Source organism: Bufo bufo, chromosome 1 (assembly GCF_905171765.1).
Source record: "Bufo bufo chromosome 1, aBufBuf1.1, whole genome shotgun sequence".
Lineage (NCBI taxonomy): Eukaryota > Metazoa > Chordata > Amphibia > Anura > Bufonidae > Bufo > Bufo bufo.
This window is the reverse complement of record NC_053389.1, coordinates 210,965,084-210,986,932: the sequence shown is the minus strand read 5'-3', so window position 1 is coordinate 210,986,932 and position 21,849 is coordinate 210,965,084.

The following is a 21,849-nucleotide window of genomic DNA, read 5'->3' as shown; positions in this document are numbered from 1 at the left end:
AGGCTTCACGTCACCCACCACTGGAACAGGCCACTGTCACATATTTAGGCCCAGGCACCCAGGCAGAGGAGAGAGGTCGCGTAACAGAGAATCTGACTTCATGTCAGCACAGAATCAGTCTTCATGTCATAGCAGAGAATCAGGCTCAACGTCACCCACCACTGGAACAGGCCACTGTCACATATTTAGGCCCAGGCACCCAGGCAGAGGAGAGAGGTCCCATAACAGAGATTCAGGCTTCATGTCAGCAGAGAATCAGTCTTCATGTCATAGCAGAGAATCAGGCTTCACGTCACCCACCACTGGAACAGGCCACTCTCACATATTTAGGCCCAGGCACCCAGGCGGAGGAGAGAGGTCGCGTAACAGAGAATCTGGCTTCATGTCAGCACAGAATCAGTCTTCATGTCATAGCAGAGAATCAGGCTTCACGTCACCCACCACTGGAACAGGCCACTGTCACACATTTAGGCCCCGGCACCCAGACAGAGGAGAGGTTCATTCAACTTTGGGTTGCCCCGCAATATAATGGTAAAATGAAAATAAAAATAGGATTGAATGAGGAAGTGCCCTGGAGTAGAATAATATATTGTTAAGGGGAGGTAGTTAATATCTAATCTGCACAAGGGATGGACAGGTCCTGTGGGATCCATGCCTGGTTCATTTTTATGAACGTCAGCTTGTCCACATTGGCTGTAGACAGGCGGCTGCGTTTGTCTGTAATGACGCCCCCTGCCGTGCTGAATACACGTTCAGACAAAACGCTGGCCGCCGGGCAGGCCAGCACCTCCAAGGCATAAAAGGCTAGCTCTGGCCACGTGGACAATTTGGAGACCCAGAAGTTGAATGGGGCCGAACCATCAGTCAGTACGTGGAGGGGTGTGCACAGGTACTGTTCCACCATGTTAGTGAAATGTTGCCTCCTGCTAACACGTTCCGTATCAGGTGGTGGTGCAATTAGCTGTGGCGTGGTGACAAAACTTTTCCACATCTCTGCCATGCTAACCCTGCCCTCAGAGGAGCTGGCCGTGACACAGCTGCGTTGGCGACCTCTTGCTCCTCCTCTGCCTTCGCCTTGGGCTTCCACTGGTTCCCCTGTGACATTTGGGAATGCTCTCAGTAGCGTGTCTACCAACGTGCGCTTGTACTCGCGCATCTTCCTATCACGCTCCAGTGTAGGAAGTAAGGTGGGCACATTGTCTTTGTACCGGGGATCCAGCAGGGTGGCAACCCAGTAGTCCGCACACTTTAAAATGTGGGCAACTCTGCTGTCGTTGCGCAGGCACTGCAGCATGTAGTCGCTCATGTGTGCCAGGCTGCCCAGAGGTAAGGACAAGCTGTCCTCTGTGGGAGGCGTATCGTCATCGTCCTGTGTTTCCCCCCACCCATGCACCAGTGATGGGCCCGAGCTGCTTTGGGTGCCACCCCGCTGTGAACATGCTTCATCCTCATCCTCCTCCACCTCCTCCTCATCCTCGTCCTCCAGTAGTGGGCCCTGTCTGGCCACATTTGTACCTGGCCTCTGCTGTTGCAAAAAACCTCCCTCTGAGTCACTTCGAAGAGACTGGCCTGAAAGTGCTAAAAATGACCCCTCTTCCTCCTCTTCCTCCTGGGCCACCTCCTCTTCCATCATCGCCCTAAGTGTTTTCTCAAGGAGACATAGAAGTGGTATTGTAACGCTGATAACGGCGTCATCGCCACTGGCCATGTTGGTGGAGTACTCGAAACAGCGCAACAGGGCACACAGGTCTCGCATGGAGGCCCAGTCATTGGTGGTGAAGTGGTGCTGTTCCGCAGTGTGACTGACCCTTGCGTGCTGCAGCTGAAACTCCACTATGGCCTCTTGCTGCTCGCACAGTCTGTCCAGCATGTGCAAGGTGGAGTTCCACCTGGTGGGCACATCGCATATGAGGCGGTGAGCGGGAAGGCCGAAGTTACGCTGTAGCGCAGACAGGCGTGCAGCAGCAGGGTGTGAACGCCGGAAGCTGGAACAGACGGCCCGCACTTTATGCAGCAGCTCTGACATGTCGGGGTAGTTGCGAATGAACTTCTGCACCACCAAATTCAGCACATGCGCCAGGCAAGGGATGTGCGTCAAACCGGCTAGTCCCAGAGCTGCAACGAGATTTCGCCCATTATCGCACACCACCAGGCCGGGCTTGAGGCTCACCGGCAGCAACCACTCGTCGGTCTGTTGTTCTATACCCCGCCACAACTCCTGTGCGGTGTGGGGCCTGTCCCCCAAACATTTTCAGAACGGCCTGCTGACGTTTACCCCGGGCTGTGCTGAAGTTGGTGGTGAAGGTGTGTGGCTGACTGGATGAGCAGGTGGAAGAAGAGGAGGAGGAAGCTGAGTAGGAGGAGGAGGAGACAGGAGGCAAAGAATGTTGCCCTGCGATCCTTGGCGGCGGAAGGACGTGCGCCAAACAGCTCTCCGCCTGGGGCCCAGCCGCCACTACATTTACAGTTAGGGAGATATACAGTGTGCAGTTAGGGAGATATAGCGTCCCTGGCCGTGCTTACTGGTCCACGTATCTGTGGTTAGGTGGACCTTGCCACAGATGGCGTTGCGCAGTGCACACTTGATTTTATCGGACACTTGGTTGTGCAGGGAAGGCACGGCTCTCTTGGAGAAGTAGTGCCGGCTGGGAACAACATACTGTGGGACAGCAAGCGACATGAGCTGTTTGAAGCTGTCTGTGTCCACCAGCCTAAATGACAGCATTTCATAGGCCAGTAGTTTAGAAATGCTGGCATTCAGGGCCAGGGATCGAGGGTGGCTAGGTGGGAATTTACGCTTTCTCTCAAATGTTTGTGAGATGGAGAGCTGAACGCTGCCGTGTGACATGGTTGAGATGCTTGGTGACGCAGGTGGTGGTGTTGGTGGTACATCCCATGTTTGCTGGGCGGCAGGTGCCAACGTTCCTCCAGAGGCGGAGGAAGAGGCCGAGGCGGCGGCAGCAGCAGAAGAGGCCGAGGCGGCAGCAGCAGAAGAGGTAGCAGGGGGAGCCTGAGTGACTTCCTTGTTTTTAAGGTGTTTACTCCACTGCAGTTCATGCTTTGCATGCAGGTGCCTGGTCATGCAGGTTGTGCTAAGGTTCAGAACGTTAATGCCTCGCTTCAGGCTCTGATGGCACAGCGTGCAAACCACTCGGGTCTTGTCGTCAGCACATTGTTTAAAGAAGTGCCATGCCAGGGAACTCCTTGAAGCTGCCTTTGGGGTGCTCGGTCCCAGATGGCGGCGGTCAGTAGCAGGCGGAGTCTCTTGGCGGCAGGTGTTCTTATTTTGCCCACTGCTCCCTCTTTGTCTTTTGCTACGCTGTTGGCTCGGTCTCACCACTGCCTCTTCCTCCGAACTGTGAAAGTCAGTGGCACGACCTTCATTCCATGTGGGGTCTAGAACCTCATCGTACCCTGCATCGTCTTCCACCCAGTCTTGATCCCTGACCTCCTGTTCAGTCTGCACACTGCAGAAAGACGCAGCAGTTGGCACCTGTGTTTCGTCATCATCAGAGACGTGCTGAGGTGGTATTCCCATGTCCTCATCATCAGGAAACATAAGTGGTTGTGCGTTAGTGCATTCTATCTCTTCCACCCTTGGGGAAGGGCTAGGTGGATGCCCTTGGGAAACCCTGGCAGCAGAGTCTTCAAACAGCATAAGAGACTGCTGCATAACTTGAGACTCAGACAGTTTCCCTGATATGCATGGGGGTGATGTGACAGACTGATGGGCTTGGTTTTCATGCGCCATCTGTGCGCTTTCTGCAGAAGACTGGGTGGGAGATAATGTGAACGTGCTGGATGCACTGTCGGCCACCCAATTGACTAATGCCTGTACCTGCTCAGGCCTTACCATCCTTAGAACGGCATTGGGCCCCACCAAATATCCCTGTAAATTCTGGCGGCTACTGGGACCTGAGCTAGTTGGTACACTAGGACGTGTGGTTGTGGCAGAACGGCCACGTCCTCTCCCAGCACCAGAGGGTCCACTAACACCACCACGACCATGTCCACGTCCGCGTCCCTTACTAGTTGTTTTCCTCATTGTTACCGTTCACCACAGTAAGAAAAATATTATTCGGGCCAATGTATTGAATTAAAATTCAGGCCTTTTTTTACAGACACCTAACACTGTCTGGCTATCTATTTAGGTACCGTATTACACTAATACAGGCACACAAGTAATGACAGATATGGTTGAATATAAATGTGAGGCCTATTTTTTACGTGCTGTGTGACAGATATACCTTTAATCACAGAATTAGACTTGTATCTGCACTGTAGCGTGTGTGTTAAGTTTTTCAGAATGACACTATCAGCACCTTCAATCTAAGATATCCTTTTTGGGATAGATTTAAAGTAGGCCTGATATAGCAGAAACTACTAATTTTGAGAATGGCAAATTTGGGAATAGTTTTTCAACCCAGAACAAAAACTGTGCTTTTACGGTCACTACAAATAATTTGACCAGCTAAAACAGTACAGATTTGGTTGAATAGAAATGTCAGGCCTATTTTTTACGCGCTGTGTGACAGATATACCTTTAATCACAGAATTAGACTTGTATCTGCACTGTAGCGTGTGTGTTAAGTTTTTCAGAATGACACTATCAGCACCTTCAATCTAAGATATCCTTTTTGGGATAGATTTAAAGTAGGCCTGATATAGCAGAAACTACTAATTTTGAGAATGGCAAATTTGGGAATAGTTTTTCAACCCAGAACAAAAACTGTGCTTTTACGGTCACTACAAATAATTTGACCAGCTAAAACAGTACAGATTTGGTTGAATAGAAATGTCAGGCCTATTTTTTACGCGCTGTGTGACAGATATACCTTTAATCACAGAATTAGACTTGTATCTGCACTGTAGCGTGTGTGTTAAGTTTTTCAGAATGACACTATCAGCACCTTCAATCTAAGATATCCTTTTTGGGATAGATTTAAAGTAGGCCTGATATAGCAGAAACTACTAATTTTGAGAATGGCAAATTTGGGAATAGTTTTTCAACCCAGAACAAAAACTGTGCTTTTACGGTCACTACAAATAATTTGACCAGCTAAAACAGTACAGATTTGGTTGAATAGAAATGTCAGGCCTATTTTTTACGCGCTGTGTGACAGATATACCTTTAATCACAGAATTAGACTTGTATCTGCACTGTAGCGTGTGTGTTAAGTTTTTCAGAATGACACTATCAGCACCTTCAATCTAAGATATCCTTTTTGGGAAAGATTTAAAGTATGCCTGATATAGCAGAAACTACTAATTTTGAGAATGGCAAGCTGCCACTTGCCACCAGTTTGGCCATATTTCAGAGCTGCAACATCACTGGAGTGCCCAAAAGCACAAGGTGTGCAATACTCAGAGACATGGCCAAGGTAAGAAAGGTTGAAAGACGACCACCACTGAACAAGACACACAAGCTGAAACGTCAAGACTGGGCCAAGAAATATCTCAAGACTGATTATTCTAAGGTTTTATGGACTGATGAAATGAGAGTGAGTCTTGATGGGCCAGATGGATGGGCCCGTAGCTGGATTGGTAAAGGGCAGAGAGCTCCAGTCCGACTCAGACGCCAGCAAGGTGGAGGTGGAGTACTGGTTTGGGCTGGTATCATCAAAGATGAGCTTGTGGGGCCTTTTCGGGTTGAGGATGGAGTCAAGCTCAACTCCCAGTCCTACTGCCAGTTTCTGGAAGACACCTTCTTCAAGCAGTGGTACAGGAAGAAGTCTGCATCCTTCAAGAAAAACATGATTTTCATGCAGGACAATGCTCCATCACACGCGTCCAAGTACTCCACAGCGTGGCTGGCAAGAAAGGGTATAAAAGAAGAAAATCTAATGACATGGCCTCCTTGTTCACCTGATCTGAACCCCATTGAGAACCTGTGGTCCATCATCAAATGTGAGATTTACAAGGAGGGAAAACAGTACACCTCTCTGAACAGTGTCTGGGAGGCTGTGGTTGCTGCTGCACGCAATGTTGATGGTGAACAGATCAAAACACTGACAGAATCCATGGATGGCAGGCTTTTGAGTGTCCTTGCAAAGAAAGGTGGCTATATTGGTCACTGATTTGTTTTTGTTTTGTTTTTGAATGTCAGAAATGTATATTTGTGAATGTTGAGATGTTATATTGGTTTCACTGGTAAAAATAAATAATTGAAATGGGTATATATTTGTTTTTTGTTAAGTTGCCTAATAATTATGCACAGTAATAGTCACCTGCACACACAGATATCCCCCTAAAATAGCTAAAACTAAAAACAAACTAAAAACTACTTCCAAAAATATTCAGCTTTGATATTAATGAGTTTTTTGGGTTCATTGAGAACATGGTTGTTGTTCAATAATAAAATTAATCCTCAAAAATACAACTTGCCTAATAATTCTGCACTCCCTGTATTTTACTTTGTTGCATTTTTCCATAGCACTGTATTTTCATCACAGTATAGAGTCTCTAAGTTGTTCAGTAGATATATATCTTAGTATAAATAAAAATTAGTCTATCACATCCTGAAATTTCAAAATCAACTCTTTATTACTAATCTATTAAAAGTAAGCTGCTATACAGCCAATCCCAACTATGTGCTTACATAGAGATGAGTAAATTGTGAATTTCTTGAGAGTTGTTTCGGATAGAGTTGAGCAAATACCTGGATGTTCGGGTTCGAGAAGTTCGGCCGAACTTCCCGGAAATGTTCGGGTTCGGGATCCGAACCCGACCCGAACTTCGTCCCGAACCCGAACCCCATTGAAGTCAATGAAGACCCGAACTTTTCGGCACTAAAAAGGCTGTAAAACAGCCCAGGAAAGAGCTACAGGGCTGCAAAAGGCAGAAACATGTAGGTAAATCCCCTGCAAACAAATGTGGATAGGTAAATGAATTAAAATAAAAATAAAATATATAAAAATAAACCAATATCAATTGGAGAGAGGTCCCATAGCAGAGAATCTGGCTTCATGTCAGCAGAGAATCAGTCTTCATGCCATAGCAGAGAATCTGGCTTCACGTCACCCACCACTGTAACAGTCCATTGTCATATATTTAGGCCCCGGGACCCAGGCAGAGGAGAGAGGTCCCGTAACAGAGAATCTGGCTTCATGTCAGCAGAGAATCAGTCTGCATGTCATAGCAGAGAATCAGGCTTTACGTCACCCAACACTGGAACAGTCCATTGTCAGATATTTAGGCCCAGGCACCCAGGCAGAGGAGAGAGGTCCCCAAACAGAGAATCTGGCTTCATGTCAGCAGAGAATCAGTCTGCATGTCATAGCAGAGAATCAGGCTTCACGTCACCCACCACTGGAACAGGCCACTGTCACATATTTAGGCCCAGGCACCCAGGCAGAGGAGAGAGGTCCCATAACAGAGATTCAGGCTTCATGTCAGCAGAGAATCAGTCTTCATGTCATAGCAGAGAATCAGGCTTCACGTCACCCACCACTAGAACAGGCCACTGTCACATATTTAGGCCCAGGCACCCAGGCAGAGGAGAGAGGTCCCATAACAGAGATTCAGGCTTCATGTCAGCAGAGAATCAGTCTTCATGTCATAGCAGAGAATCAGGCTTCACGTCACCCACCACTGGAACAGGCCACTGTCACATATTTAGGCCCAGGCACCCAGACAGAGGAGAGAGGTCCCATAACAGAGAATCTGGCTTCATGTCAGCACAGAATCAGTCTTCATGTCATAGCAGAGAATCAGGCTTCGCGTCACCCACCACTGGAACAGGCCACTGTCACATATTTAGGCCCAGGCACCCAGACAGAGGAGAGAGGTCCCGTAACAGAGAATCTGGCTTCATGTCAGCACAGAATCAGTCTTCATGTCATAGCAGAGAATCAGGCTTCACGTCACCCACCACTGGAACAGGCCACTGTCACACATTTAGGCCCTGGCACCCAGACAGAGGAGAGAGGTCCCGTAACAGAGAATCTAGCTTTATGTCAGCACAGAATCAGTCTTCATGTCATAGCAGAGAATCAGGCTTCACGTCACCCACCACTGGAACAGGCCACTGTCACATATTTAGGCCCAGGCACCCAGGCAGAGGAGAGAGGTCCCATAACAGAGATTCAGGCTTCATGTCAGCAGAGAATCAGTCTTCATGTCATAGCAGAGAATCAGGCTTCACGTCACCCACCACTGGAACAGGACACTGTCACATATTTAGGCCCCGGCACCCAGACAGAGGAGAGAGGTCCCGTAACAGAGAATCTGGCTTCATGTCAGCACAGAATCAGTCTTCATGTCATAGCAGAGAATCAGGCTTCACGTCACCCACCACTGGAACAGGCCACTGTCACATATTTAGGCCCAGGCACCCAGGCAGAGGAGAGAGGTCGCGTAACAGAGAATCTGACTTCATGTCAGCACAGAATCAGTCTTCATGTCATAGCAGAGAATCAGGCTCAACGTCACCCACCACTGGAACAGGCCACTGTCACATATTTAGGCCCCGGCACCCAGACAAAGGAGAGAGGTCCCGTAACAGAGAATCTGGCTTCATGTCAGCACAGAATCAGTCTTCATGTCATAGCAGAGAATCAGGCTTCACGTCACCCACCACTGGAACAGGCCACTCTCACATATTTAGACCCAGGCACCCAGGCGGAGGAGAGAGGTCGCGTAACAGAGAATCTGGCTTCATGTCAGCACAGAATCAGTCTTCATGTCATAGCAGAGAATCAGGCTTCACGTCACCCACCACTGGAACAGGCCACTGTCACACATTTAGGCCCCGGCACCCAGACAGAGGAGAGGTTCATTCAACTTTGGGTTGCCCCGCAATATAATGGTAAAATGAAAATAAAAATAGGATTGAATGAGGAAGTGCCCTGGAGTAGAATAATATATTGTTAAGGGGAGGTAGTTAATATCTAATCTGCACAAGGGATGGACAGGTCCTGTGGGATCCATGCCTGGTTCATTTTTATGAACGTCAGCTTGTCCACATTGGCTGTAGACAGGCGGCTGCGTTTGTCTGTAATGACGCCCCCTGCCGTGCTGAATACACGTTCAGACAAAACGCTGGCCGCCGGGCAGGCCAGCACCTCCAAGGCATAAAAGGCTAGCTCTGGCCACGTGGACAATTTGGAGACCCAGAAGTTGAATGGGGCCGAACCATCAGTCAGTACGTGGAGGGGTGTGCACAGGTACTGTTCCACCATGTTAGTGAAATGTTGCCTCCTGCTAACACGTTCCGTATCAGGTGGTGGTGCAATTAGCTGTGGCGTGGTGACAAAACTTTTCCACATCTCTGCCATGCTAACCCTGCCCTCAGAGGAGCTGGCCGTGACACAGCTGCGTTGGCGACCTCTTGCTCCTCCTCTGCCTTCGCCTTGGGCTTCCACTGGTTCCCCTGTGACATTTGGGAATGCTCTCAGTAGCGTGTCTACCAACGTGCGCTTGTACTCGCGCATCTTCCTATCACGCTCCAGTGTAGGAAGTAAGGTGGGCACATTGTCTTTGTACCGGGGATCCAGCAGGGTGGCAACCCAGTAGTCCGCACACTTTAAAATGTGGGCAACTCTGCTGTCGTTGCGCAGGCACTGCAGCATGTAGTCGCTCATGTGTGCCAGGCTGCCCAGAGGTAAGGACAAGCTGTCCTCTGTGGGAGGCGTATCGTCATCGTCCTGTGTTTCCCCCCACCCATGCACCAGTGATGGGCCCGAGCTGCTTTGGGTGCCACCCCGCTGTGAACATGCTTCATCCTCATCCTCCTCCACCTCCTCCTCATCCTCGTCCTCCAGTAGTGGGCCCTGTCTGGCCACATTTGTACCTGGCCTCTGCTGTTGCAAAAAACCTCCCTCTGAGTCACTTCGAAGAGACTGGCCTGAAAGTGCTAAAAATGACCCCTCTTCCTCCTCTTCCTCCTGGGCCACCTCCTCTTCCATCATCGCCCTAAGTGTTTTCTCAAGGAGACATAGAAGTGGTATTGTAACGCTGATAACGGCGTCATCGCCACTGGCCATGTTGGTGGAGTACTCGAAACAGCGCAACAGGGCACACAGGTCTCGCATGGAGGCCCAGTCATTGGTGGTGAAGTGGTGCTGTTCCGCAGTGTGACTGACCCTTGCGTGCTGCAGCTGAAACTCCACTATGGCCTCTTGCTGCTCGCACAGTCTGTCCAGCATGTGCAAGGTGGAGTTCCACCTGGTGGGCACATCGCATATGAGGCGGTGAGCGGGAAGGCCGAAGTTACGCTGTAGCGCAGACAGGCGTGCAGCAGCAGGGTGTGAACGCCGGAAGCTGGAACAGACGGCCCGCACTTTATGCAGCAGCTCTGACATGTCGGGGTAGTTGCGAATGAACTTCTGCACCACCAAATTCAGCACATGCGCCAGGCAAGGGATGTGCGTCAAACCGGCTAGTCCCAGAGCTGCAACGAGATTTCGCCCATTATCGCACACCACCAGGCCGGGCTTGAGGCTCACCGGCAGCAACCACTCGTCGGTCTGTTGTTCTATACCCCGCCACAACTCCTGTGCGGTGTGGGGCCTGTCCCCCAAACATTTTCAGAACGGCCTGCTGACGTTTACCCCGGGCTGTGCTGAAGTTGGTGGTGAAGGTGTGTGGCTGACTGGATGAGCAGGTGGAAGAAGAGGAGGAGGAAGCTGAGTAGGAGGAGGAGGAGACAGGAGGCAAAGAATGTTGCCCTGCGATCCTTGGCGGCGGAAGGACGTGCGCCAAACAGCTCTCCGCCTGGGGCCCAGCCGCCACTACATCTCCAGTTAGGGAGATATACAGTGTGCAGTTAGGGAGATATAGCGTCCCTGGCCGTGCTTACTGGTCCACGTATCTGTGGTTAGGTGGACCTTGCCACAGATGGCGTTGCGCAGTGCACACTTGATTTTATCGGACACTTGGTTGTGCAGGGAAGGCACGGCTCTCTTGGAGAAGTAGTGCCGGCTGGGAACAACATACTGTGGGACAGCAAGCGACATGAGCTGTTTGAAGCTGTCTGTGTCCACCAGCCTAAATGACAGCATTTCATAGGCCAGTAGTTTAGAAATGCTGGCATTCAGGGCCAGGGATCGAGGGTGGCTAGGTGGGAATTTACGCTTTCTCTCAAATGTTTGTGAGATGGAGAGCTGAACGCTGCCGTGTGACATGGTTGAGATGCTTGGTGACGCAGGTGGTGGTGTTGGTGGTACATCCCATGTTTGCTGGGCGGCAGGTGCCAACGTTCCTCCAGAGGCGGAGGAAGAGGCCGAGGCGGCGGCAGCAGCAGAAGAGGCCGAGGCGGCAGCAGCAGAAGAGGTAGCAGGGGGAGCCTGAGTGACTTCCTTGTTTTTAAGGTGTTTACTCCACTGCAGTTCATGCTTTGCATGCAGGTGCCTGGTCATGCAGGTTGTGCTAAGGTTCAGAACGTTAATGCCTCGCTTCAGGCTCTGATGGCACAGCGTGCAAACCACTCGGGTCTTGTCGTCAGCACATTGTTTAAAGAAGTGCCATGCCAGGGAACTCCTTGAAGCTGCCTTTGGGGTGCTCGGTCCCAGATGGCGGCGGTCAGTAGCAGGCGGAGTCTCTTGGCGGCAGGTGTTCTTATTTTGCCCACTGCTCCCTCTTTGTCTTTTGCTACGCTGTTGGCTCGGTCTCACCACTGCCTCTTCCTCCGAACTGTGAAAGTCAGTGGCACGACCTTCATTCCATGTGGGGTCTAGAACCTCATCGTACCCTGCATCGTCTTCCACCCAGTCTTGATCCCTGACCTCCTGTTCAGTCTGCACACTGCAGAAAGACGCAGCAGTTGGCACCTGTGTTTCGTCATCATCAGAGACGTGCTGAGGTGGTATTCCCATGTCCTCATCATCAGGAAACATAAGTGGTTGTGCGTTAGTGCATTCTATCTCTTCCACCCTTGGGGAAGGGCTAGGTGGATGCCCTTGGGAAACCCTGGCAGCAGAGTCTTCAAACAGCATAAGAGACTGCTGCATAACTTGAGACTCAGACAGTTTCCCTGATATGCATGGGGGTGATGTGACAGACTGATGGGCTTGGTTTTCATGCGCCATCTGTGCGCTTTCTGCAGAAGACTGGGTGGGAGATAATGTGAACGTGCTGGATGCACTGTCGGCCACCCAATTGACTAATGCCTGTACCTGCTCAGGCCTTACCATCCTTAGAACGGCATTGGGCCCCACCAAATATCCCTGTAAATTCTGGCGGCTACTGGGACCTGAGCTAGTTGGTACACTAGGACGTGTGGTTGTGGCAGAACGGCCACGTCCTCTCCCAGCACCAGAGGGTCCACTAACACCACCACGACCATGTCCACGTCCGCGTCCCTTACTAGTTGTTTTCCTCATTGTTACCGTTCACCACAGTAAGAAAAATATTATTCGGGCCAATGTATTGAATTAAAATTCAGGCCTTTTTTTACAGACACCTAACACTGTCTGGCTATCTATTTAGGTACCGTATTACACTAATACAGGCACACAAGTAATGACAGATATGGTTGAATATAAATGTGAGGCCTATTTTTTACGTGCTGTGTGACAGATATACCTTTAATCACAGAATTAGACTTGTATCTGCACTGTAGCGTGTGTGTTAAGTTTTTCAGAATGACACTATCAGCACCTTCAATCTAAGATATCCTTTTTGGGATAGATTTAAAGTAGGCCTGATATAGCAGAAACTACTAATTTTGAGAATGGCAAATTTGGGAATAGTTTTTCAACCCAGAACAAAAACTGTGCTTTTACGGTCACTACAAATAATTTGACCAGCTAAAACAGTACAGATTTGGTTGAATAGAAATGTCAGGCCTATTTTTTACGCGCTGTGTGACAGATATACCTTTAATCACAGAATTAGACTTGTATCTGCACTGTAGCGTGTGTGTTAAGTTTTTCAGAATGACACTATCAGCACCTTCAATCTAAGATATCCTTTTTGGGATAGATTTAAAGTAGGCCTGATATAGCAGAAACTACTAATTTTGAGAATGGCAAATTTGGGAATAGTTTTTCAACCCAGAACAAAAACTGTGCTTTTACGGTCACTACAAATAATTTGACCAGCTAAAACAGTACAGATTTGGTTGAATAGAAATGTCAGGCCTATTTTTTACGCGCTGTGTGACAGATATACCTTTAATCACAGAATTAGACTTGTATCTGCACTGTAGCGTGTGTGTTAAGTTTTTCAGAATGACACTATCAGCACCTTCAATCTAAGATATCCTTTTTGGGAAAGATTTAAAGTAGGCCTGATATAGCAGAAACTACTAATTTTGAGAATGGCAAATTTGGGAATAGTTTTTCAACCCAGAACAAAAACTGTGCTTTTACGGTCACTAAATATAACTTGACCAGCTAAAACTGTACTGATTTGGAGGAATAGAAATGTCAGGCCTATTTTTTACGCGCTGTGTGACAGATATACCTTTAATCACAGAATTAGACTTGTATCTGCACTGTAGCGTGTGTGTTAAGTTTTTCAGAATGACACTATCAGCACCTTCAATCTAAGATATCCTTTTTGGGATAGATTTAAAGTAGGCCTGATATAGCAGAAACTACTAATTTTGAGAATGGCAAATTTGGGAATAGTTTTTCAACCCAGAACAAAAACTGTGCTTTTACGGTCACTAAATATAACTTGACCAGCTAAAACTGTACTGATTTGTAGGAATAGAAATGTCAGGCCTATTTTTTAGGCGCTGGGTGACAGGCTCAACTTGCCCCTGATGTAGTATATGGCCAAAAAATAACCACACTATTGATGGTTAAATGCACTTGGGTGACACAGGCTCAGCCTGCACCTAATGTAGTTTATGGCCAAAAAATAACCACACTATTGATGGTTAAATGCACTTGATGAAAGCTTGACCCTGATGTAGGATATAGCAAAAAATAACCACACTATTGATGGTTAAATGCACTTGGGTGACACAGGCTCAGCCTGCACCTGATGTAGTATATGGCCAAAAAATAACCACACTATTGATGGTTAAATGCACTTGGGTGATACAGGCTCAGCCTGCACCTGATGTAGGATATAGCAAAAAATAACCACACTATTGATGGTTAAATGCACTTGGTGGTAGCTTGTGCTGGCGCACCACAAGCCACAAAATGGCCGCAGATCACCCCAGAAAAAAGTGATATAAAAACGCTCTGGGCAGCCTAAAAAAAGTGAGCAATTCAATATCAGCACTTCAATGATCCACAGCTGGAGATCGATCACTGAATTAAGTCTTTTGGAGGAGTTAATCTGCCTAATCTCGCCCTAACGTCGCAGCAGCAACCTCTCCCTACGCTTGTATCAGCAGAGTGACGTGCAGCGCTACGTGACCCAAGCTTATATAGAGGCTGGGTCACATGCTGCACTGGCCAATCACAGCCATGCCAATAGTAGGCAAGGCTGTGATGGCCTCTTGGGGCAAGTAGTATGACGCTTGTTGATTGGCTGCTTTGCAGCCTTTCAAAAAGCGCCAAGAAAGCGCCGAACACCGAACCCGAACCCGGACTTTTACGAAAATGTTCGGGTTCGGGTCCGTGTCACGGACACCCCAAAATTCGGTACGAACCCGAACTATACAGTTTGGGTTCGCTCATCCCTAGTTTCGGATCCAATTTAAACAAATTGGTAAAAAAATTGTACTGACGTTTTATATATATATATATATATATATATATAGCCATGTTGATAGTTTAAAAACTTTTTTTGTGCATGTGTTAAGCTTTTATATTATCCCTTATAGGGGCAGATGTCTGTCAGTGTTTGAACACAAACGGTAGTATCAGAAAAAGCAGTTGAATGTCCTTAGCAAGATCCCAAAAATTCTCCCTTTTTTGGGGGCTGGAGCAGTGCAGTGCAGAACTTTACAGACAAGGCTGGAGATGTGCAGCTATTTAAGGATAATAGTAGTGGCACCAGGGGGAGTAACAGCTGCAGTACAGTATAGAACACAATGAATAGGCAGACACACTGTTAGCAATGCCAGATCTATTCACTGTCATCAGACAAAGGTGTTTGGAAATCCTCATGGATCCATGTGCATGATACATTTTGACAAAGCTAATGCTTTGGACACTTGCACAGGATAATTTTGCCAGCTTGTGTGTGACACCTCCTGTCTCACTGAAAGCCTTATCTGACAGTACGCTGGAGGCTGGACAGTAGAGCGATAGCAAAGTGGACAAGTTCTAGCAGTTCTGCCTCCCTAGAAGTCCATGGGGATAGGGAACATTTGCTGGAAAAAGGGTAAAGTCATTTAGAAAACTAGACTATTTTAACAGGAAGCTGACCAGTAGAACTACTGCCATAGAGTATGGTCAAGGCGCATAACCGCACGAAATAAAAAAAGAATTTGCCAATTTTAATGGACAGCTGGTCAGAAGGAAAACTTCTATAGAACAGAATTAAATTTGTCAAAAGGTGCAGAACTGTGCGACATTTGGAAAACAAAATAATCTTTGTGGGCAGCTGGCCACAAGTAGTAATTCATAAGGACAGAATCAAATTTGGGTGAAGGTGCAAAAATGCCACAAATCTAAGTAGTACGGCACCAATAGTTTTCTCACAGCCACGCTACCATTATGGATGTCTCACGATAGAGAGGATGACAAGGAGGCAGGGGCTTAACTACCATAGGTGCAGACCATGCGATTGCTATGGGGCCCAGGGCAAGAGGGGGCTCAGTTGGGATAATCCCCTTTTCTACTGGAGGTGAAAACTTGGTCGAAAAAATGGCCCAAGGATCATTGAAAGGGGTTTTGGGAGAAACCCTTTTGTCCTGTGTGGGGGGCCTGGCTTGATCCTTGGCTATTGGGCCCTTACTTCTCTATGTATGCCACTGCAAGGAGGAGTAGGAGTTTGTGGAGGAGATAAAGTAGCTGATGATGATGATACGGCCACTGCAGATTGGGAGTTTTCCCACTGAATTTCGGTGATGCCTTGGTATCTATGTTTGTGTATGAATAACCGTATCTTATTTTCATTCTGCAGATCTTACATACGGCAGTAGATTTGTGTACAATCTTCTGACATATCTAGCAGTGTAAAGGGGCCTTAAGCCTCCAATATGACAGCGAGCAGATTTCAAACTACCTTGGTCTCAAATTAATATGCAGTAACTGATCATAGCTGTGAAAAAAATGGAGCAGAGTTGAAAAGCAGACAAGTAACCAACACTTAATAAGTGATTGAATTGCATAAAGAGAAATAGTTTATAAGTTGACGGCTTTGGACAATACATTTTCATATTTAGTTTGTTAGCACCTTCAATTTATTAAATATTGAAATGTATGTTAAAGTAAAGCATAATTCCCAACCTTTCTGATATCCATTGAGAAATGTATTTTAAGATTGTATTTTAATAGACATTATCCAATTTAATTATGCAGAGATTAGTTACTTACTAGAGATATTAAAACACACTTGGGCAATATATCTCAGATGACTTAGAAGATTTCCAATAATGAGTGAAGATTATGTTTCTACATTAAAGGAAACCTGTCAGCGGCAAAACCCATCCCAAACCGCCAGCAGTACCTTCAAGTAGCTGGCAGTGAGTTTTGACTGATGATTTTCTTACTGCATTCTCCGCGCTATTTTCCAGTCAGGCTTGAAGTCAAGGGGGCAGCGGCCTCCTTGCTTCAAGTCAAGGTAACCTTACCCCCTTCCCTGCCCCTTCGCTGTGACTGACAGCCGGCTGTTCGGCAAAGCCAGCCGGCTGTCAGGCATAAGCACTGTCAGTCACAGCGAAGGGGCAGGGAAGGGGGTTACTTTGACTTGAAGCAAGGAGGTCGCTGCCCCCTTGACTTCAAGCCTGACTGGAAAATAGCGCGGATGGAGGATAAAAGATAGTTTTTCATACTTCTGCCTCATCAGAATGCAGTAAGAAAATCATCCGTCGAAACTCACTGCCGGCTACTTGAAGGTACTGCTGGTGGTTTGGGTTGGCTTTTGCCGCTGACAGGTTTCCTTTAAATAGGTTGAAGCGTGTATATGTGTAGCATCCCCTGAACAGGAAGAATACACAGCCAAAAATATGTGCACAATCCTTTTATTAAGTGGGTTCTGCCATATCATAGACTTTCAACATGGCTCTATTATAGTATGGCATAACTGGCGACATGTTGGAGATGTGGCACACTATAACAGTGCTTTAGTAGTAATAAAAAGAACTTAAAGGGAACCTGTCATGTGGATATTTGATTATAATCTAACTAATTGTATACAATCATTAACTACTAAAAAGTGCCTTAGATGTATTCACTTACTGGTGTGACAGATGGTTACCTCATAATATACACACAAAGATGCCGCATGCTGCATGCTAATGAGCTGATTTGAGTCCAGCGTGATGTCAGTGAGTCCAGCGTATATTTAATTCAGAGCTATAGCCACTCCCCTGCCCACCTGCTGCTGATTCCTATGGAAACAAACTGTCATTCAGCAGCAGGTGGGCGTGGAGAGTCAGGACCTCATGAATATTCATGACTCATCATTATCAGCTGGAGCTTTTCAATACAAGATGTTGGCAGATTGACTGGGTCAATTAAAGAAAGTGACCCAGCATTGTGCTAAGAGAATCAATCACTTATTTATGTTGCCCTTAGTTAGGACACCATAAAACTGGTGACAGGTTCCCTTTAACTTCCCTGCACCAACCTCTGACATCAAACTTATGTGGCACCTTTGGGATGAATTTAGCTGAAATGGATTTAAATGTGTTCAAATTTCTAGTGAAACATCTTCCCAGAAGAGTGAAAGCTTTTATACCAGAAAGGAGCATACCAACTCCATATTAACCGCCTCAGGACCACCTAACGCAGGATCACGTTCCGGAGGCGGCAGCCCTGCGCAGAGTCACGCATATACGCGTCATCTCGCGAGACGCGAGATTTCCTGTGAATGCGCGCACACAGGCGCACGTGTTCACAGGATCGGAAGGTAAGCGAGTGGATCTCCAGCCTGCCAGCGGCGATCGTTCGCTGGCAGGCTGGAGATGCGAATTTTTTTTAACCCCTAACAGGTATATTAGACGCTGTTTTGATAACAGCGTCTAATATACCTGCTACCTGGTCCTCTGGTGGTCCCTTTTGTTTGGATCGACCACCAGAGGACACAGGCAGCTCAGTAATATGTAGCACCAAACACCACTACACTACACCCCCCCCTGTCACTTATTAACCCGTGATCACCCCATATAGACTCCCTGATCACCCCCCTGTCATTGATCCCCCCCTGTAAGGCTCCATTCAGATGTTCGTATGTTTTTTACGGATCCACGGATACATGGATCGGATCCGCAAAACACATACAGACATCTGAATGGAGCCTTATAGGGGGGTGATCAATGACAGGGGGGTGATCACCCCATATAGACTCCCTGATCACCCCCCTGTCATTGATCACCCCCCTGTAAGGCTCCATTCAGACATTTTTTGGCCCAAGTTAGCGGAAATTTTTATTTTTTTTCTTACAAAGTCTCATATTCCACTAACTTGTGTCAAAAAATAAAATCTCACATGAACTCACCATACCCCTCACGGAATCCAAATGCGAATTTTTTTTTAGACATTTATATTCCAGACTTCTTCTCACGCTTTAGGGCCCCTAGAATGCCAGGGCAGTATAAATACCCCACATGTGACCACATTTCGGAAAGAAGACACCCCAAGGTATTCCGTGAGGGGCATATTTTTTATTTTTTTTGTATATTCTTTATTTTTCAAGAATTTTCATAGTAAAAGTAACAATGGTATTTGACATAATCATGACACACATACTTCTGGTCATATTTATACGTTACAATCCAATAAAGCAATCTCGTCCAGTCATATTAAGGCACAATTGTCGACTTAAAGTCCATTTCTGAGAATAGGAGATAAGAACAACTTAATACATATAAATACATATAAATTGGATCAAGCTATGGTGCTAATGCGTAGGATCTGAGGTAATTTGAGAACAGAATCTCATTTTACAATGATTGCCTCTTAGAGGAATGCCAAAAAGTACATGCATCATGAAATGAAGTATATAAGAAATCTTAGATTAAAGAAAAGTAGAACATGAACAAGAACATGGGTCAATATATAACTACTGAGACCTTCCTATTTATGAATCATTAATACATCTATGTTCCTCTGGAAGGATATGTTAGAGGAAAAGTTACGGGTATATATTGTTTGACTAGTATGGGTCAACTTATAGTGAGTCAATAAATAGACACATCAAATCATATCCTGGGCATTGTATAGGTACATAGGTAGAGTTAAGGAGGTGAATAAGAGTGAGAGGACAAACCTACAGGTATATGGGGCAAAATCCTGCCTGTGAGTCATTATAAATTAATACACTTTAGGTATTTGTTTCTTCCTTATAAAATTCTAGCCATGGTTGCCATGTTGATAAAAAGGATTTTCTGCATCCCCTGTCCCAACCCACCAGTTCCTCCATTAAACTGATTTGGTGGACTTTGTCTATCCATTCCCTCCAGGTGGGGGGTTCCACATCCCTCCACCTGGTGGGTATAATATATTTTGCAGCTGCAATTAGGTGTTTTTAAGCAGTTAGTTTTGGGCCTAAAATCCTTCTGCGGTTTCCAAAGCAAAACCAGCTCTGGTGTAAGAGAGGGATTTTTTACAAATTTTCTTGATCGTGTCTTCAACACTCTTCCAAAACACTTTGATTTTATCACAAAGCCACCAAATGTGGGACATGGTTCCTGATTCCGCTATACACCTCCAGCATTCATCCGTGGGTGTAAGTCTTATGCTATGAAGAAAGCTAGGAGTTCTATACCACCTTGAAATAATCTTGTATGAGTTTTCTTGTAAGCGGACACATTTGGAAAACCCGTCTGAATGTCTAAGAATAAAATTAACATCCTCATCAGTCAGGGATATTTTAAGCTCTTTTTCCCACAAACGGAGAAAGTAAGGTCGGGTATGAGAGGTATCTAAAATTAATTTAGAGTATAGTTGAGACAATATCTTGGTTTGGGGGGAGGAGAGCAAAGTGTAGTTTTCCACCCAGGTTGGGTCAGGAGGAGTTGCATAGAGTTTCTTCTAAATTTCCTACATGTGAGAGTGATGTCCATGTCGACAAGGTCTGACCTAATGTGTCTAGGGATGCGCCCTAAAGTATTTTGAAGGAATTCAGATATGTCTGTGGCTTTACTTAGTTCAGAAATTTTAATACTGGAAAGGCTATTCCAAGTTTTGTGAGTTACACCCATTTTGGGATTAAGAAAAGCTGGCAGAACCGATAAGGGGGCTAGTGGGGATAATAAGTTAGCCGAGAGATTTAAGTCATCCGACCTTCCAAAGTATTGTAGCATACAACGAGTGATGTCACTAAGTATCTTACTTTTGCTAAGTGTATGGGCTTTAACCCATAGAAGATGTATATTTTCTTCTCCCAATAAAGACTTTTCTAAGTCAGCATATAAAGCAATGTTATTAAATCTAGTTAGGTCCATCCACCTTTCCAGCTGGATGGCATGTAGATAGGTTTTAACATCAGGCAGTGATAAACCTCCACTTGCTCTTTTCCTTATGATAAGGGGCAAAGCCATCCGTGATCTTTTGTTTTGCCAAAGGTATGTGGTAAATAGGCTACGAAGATCTGAGAGAAACTTGTACGAAAGCGGGATAGGGAGACATCTTAAAGTGTACAGTATTTGAGGTAGTACATAAGTGGCTAGTAGATTTTTCCTGCAAATCCAGGACAGAAAAGGGAGTTTGACTGAATTCAGGAAAGTTTTAACTTTAGAGAAAAGTGGAACATAATTAAGCCTAAAGAGGTTTTTGGGGTTTGCTGGGAACATGATGCCTAGGTGTTTGATAGCCTCCCTTGGCCACTGAAAGGAAGTATGAGATTTAATTTCTTCCATATGTTGAATGTTGCCAGAAATGTTTAGTATCTCTGATTTATCATAGTTGACCTTAAAGTTTGAAATATCCCCATATTCCGTTAAGATCTTCAGGATTTCCGGGATAGCTTCCTTGGGGTTGGTTATAAATAATAACAAATCGTCAGCAAAAGCTGCTAAAGAGTGGGTTCTCCCCTTGACGTGTAAACCTCTGATAACCTCAGAAGACCTGATCTTATGCAAAAGCAATTCTAGGGTTAATATGAATAAGGTCGGGGACAAGGGGCAGCCCTGTCTCATCCCATTCAAAATATTAAATGGGGGAGACAGTACACCATTAACCAAAACTCTAGCTGATGGGCCACGGTACAATGAGAAAATTGCGTCTATGAGCTCAGGTGGGAAGCCAAAGTGCTGCAGAGCTCCCCCCATGAAAGCCCAGCTGACTCTGTCAAAAGCTTTTTCTGCGTCCGTTCCCAGAAGCACTAGGGGGATATTATGTTTTTTTGCATAATAAATAGCATGGAGAGCTCTGCTAACATTATGCTTACCTTCTCTGCCCTTGACAAAGCCAACTTGTTCCTCATTTATTAATTTTGGGAGGAGCCCCGCGACACGACGGCTCAGCAGCTTAGCCCAAAGCTTAACATCTACGTTAAGAAGGGAAATTGGCCTATAGCTACTACATTTGGTAGGGTCTTTCCCTTCTTTGGGGATTATTGAAATATGGGCCATAAGTGATTGTGGGGGGAGTGAACCTCCTTTTAATAAAAAGTTGCACATATTTGTAAAATGCGGGGTGAGAGATTTTTGGAATTTCCTATAATATATAGCAGGGAGTCCATCTGGGCCTGGGCATTTCCCGGGGGGGACACTTGCTAATGTTTCTGTAACTTCGTTTACTGTTATTGGCGCCAATAATACATTTCTGTCGTTTTCGGTTAATTTCGTAACCTGAACTGACTTAAGGAATGAATCTATTTTTCCGGTTGTTTGGG